The sequence below is a fragment of the Tasmannia lanceolata genome, unplaced genomic scaffold (genome assembly GCF_043159265.1).
Source record: "Tasmannia lanceolata isolate RefF3 unplaced genomic scaffold, GAP_Taslan_0.1 ptg000637l, whole genome shotgun sequence".
NCBI classification, from domain to species: Eukaryota; Viridiplantae; Streptophyta; class Magnoliopsida; order Canellales; family Winteraceae; genus Tasmannia; species Tasmannia lanceolata.
The window spans coordinates 25,001-27,500 of NW_027519309.1; the positions used below are offsets into that span (position 1 = coordinate 25,001).

The following is a 2,500-nucleotide window of genomic DNA, read 5'->3' on the forward strand; positions in this document are numbered from 1 at the left end:
AAAATGCTGAATCTCGTCTCAATCATCATTTGTCAGGACTCTTCGGAGTAAGTTCCCTGGCTTGGACAGGACATTTAGTTCATGTCGCTATTCCCGGATCAAGGGGGGAGTACGTCAGATGGAATAATTTCTTAGATGTATTACCGTATCCCCAAGGGTTGAGCCCACTTTTTACAGGTCAGTGGAATCTTTATGCCCAAAACCCCGATTCCAGTAGTCATTTATTTGGTACCCCCCAAGGGGCAGGAACTGCCATTCTAACCCTTCTCGGGGGATTCCATCCACAAACGCAAAGTTTGTGGTTGACCGATATTGCTCATCATCATTTAGCTATTGCATTTCTTTTTCTAGTTGCTGGTCATATGTATAGAACTAACTTCGGGATTGGACACAGTATGAAAGATCTTTTAGAGGCGCATACTCCTCCCGGGGGTCGATTGGGCCGTGGGCATAAGGGTCTTTATGACACAATCAATAATTCGATTCATTTTCAATTAGGTCTTGCTCTAGCCTCTTTAGGGGTTATTACTTCCTTGGTAGCTCAACACATGTACTCTTTACCTGCTTATGCGTTCATAGCACAAGACTTTACTACTCAAGCTGCGTTATATACTCATCACCAATACATTGCAGGGTTCATCATGACAGGAGCCTTTGCCCATGGAGCTATATTCTTCATTCGAGATTACAATCCGGAACAGAATGAGGATAATGTATTGGCAAGAATGTTAGACCATAAAGAAGCTATCAAATCTCATTTAAGTTGGGTCAGCCTGTTTCTGGGGTTCCATACCTTAGGACTCTATGTTCATAACGACGTCATGCTTGCTTTTGGTACTCCAGAGAAACAAATCTTGATCGAACCCATATTTGCCCAATGGATACAATCCGCTCATGGTAAGACTTCATATGGGTTCGATGTACTCTTATCTTCAACGAATGGCCCAGCATTCAATGCTGGTCGAAGCATATGGTTACCCGGCTGGTTAAATGCCGTTAATGAGAATAGTAATTCACTATTCTTAACAATAGGTCCTGGAGACTTCTTGGTTCATCATGCTATTGCTCTAGGTTTGCATACAACCACACTGATCTTAGTAAAAGGTGCTTTAGACGCACGTGGTTCCAAGTTAATGCCAGATAAAAAGGATTTCGGTTATAGTTTTCCTTGCGACGGTCCGGGACGTGGGGGTACTTGTGATATTTCGGCTTGGGACGCATTTTATTTGGCAGTTTTCTGGATGTTAAATACCATAGGATGGGTTACTTTTTATTGGCATTGGAAGCACATCACACTATGGCAGGGTAACGTTTCACAATTTAATGAATCCTCCACTTATTTGATGGATGGTTAAGAGATTATCTATGGTTAAACTCTTCACAACTTATCAATGGATATAACCCTTTTGGTATGAATAGTTTATCAGTGTGGGCATGGATGTTTTTATTTGGGCATCTTGTTTGGGCTACTGGATTTATGTTCTTAATTTCCTGGCGTGGATATTGGCAGGAATTGATTGAAACTTTAGCATGGGCTCATGAACGCACACCTTTGGCTAATTTGATTCGATGGAGGGATAAGCCCGTGGCTCTTTCCATTGTACAAGCAAGATTAGTTGGATTAGCCCACTTTTCTGTAGGTTATATATTCACTTATGCAGCTTTCTTGATTGCCTCTACATCAGGCAAATTTGGTTAATTCTAACAAATTTGATTCGATTGAGAAGGGGGAGGATCCCCCTTCTTATATTTCTTATATTTCTACATCTAGGATCCGACCCATATCATTGATAATAATAGGAACTGAACCATTATGGCAAGGAAAAGTTTGATTCAGAGGGAGAGTAAGAGGCAGAAATTGGAACAGAAATATCATTTGATTCGTCGATCCTCAAAAAAAGAAATAAGCAAAGTTTCATCGTTGAGTGACAAATGGGAAATTCATGGAAAATTGCAATCCCCACCACGTAATAGTGCACCTATACGTCTTCATCGACGTTGTTTTTCAACCGGAAGATCTAGAGGTAACTATCGAGACTTTGGACTATCCGGGCACATACTTCGCGAAAGGTTTCATGCATGTTTGTTGCCGGGGGCAACAAGATCAAGTTGGTAAGGATCAAAATATCCCTTCTTCATATTTCTATCGATCTCTATGATCATAGATCATAGAGGGGTCCCCTTTACCATTCTGTATAAATGGGTTATTCTATTTGTATAGAACATGGTAGAGGGGCACATCCAATCCCTAATCCCTGTTCGTCTATTAGTTCCCAGTTCTTCAGCGCGGGGTAGAGCAGTTTGGTAGCTCGCGAGGCTCATAACCTTGAGGTCACGGGTTCAAATCCTGTCTCCGCAACATCTTTTGTTTTGGGATGGGAGGAAAAGAAGAGGGAATATAGAACCACTACACTATCGTGGTCAACTATATCGAATTATTTATCATATTACATGACTTTACCATGGGCGGATAGCGGGAATCGAACCCGCATCTTCTCCT

The 2,500-nt window shown here is 41.6% G+C and overlaps 1 non-coding gene across 1 annotated transcript; it reads left to right on the forward strand.

The window, feature by feature from the left end:
• Positions 1–2,285: 2,285 nt before the first annotated feature.
• Positions 2,286–2,359, forward strand: TRNAM-CAU (transfer RNA methionine (anticodon CAU)). Its single transcript has one exon. It is a non-coding gene; the product is annotated as a tRNA-Met (tRNA).
• The last annotated feature ends 141 nt before the right edge of the window (positions 2,360–2,500 follow it).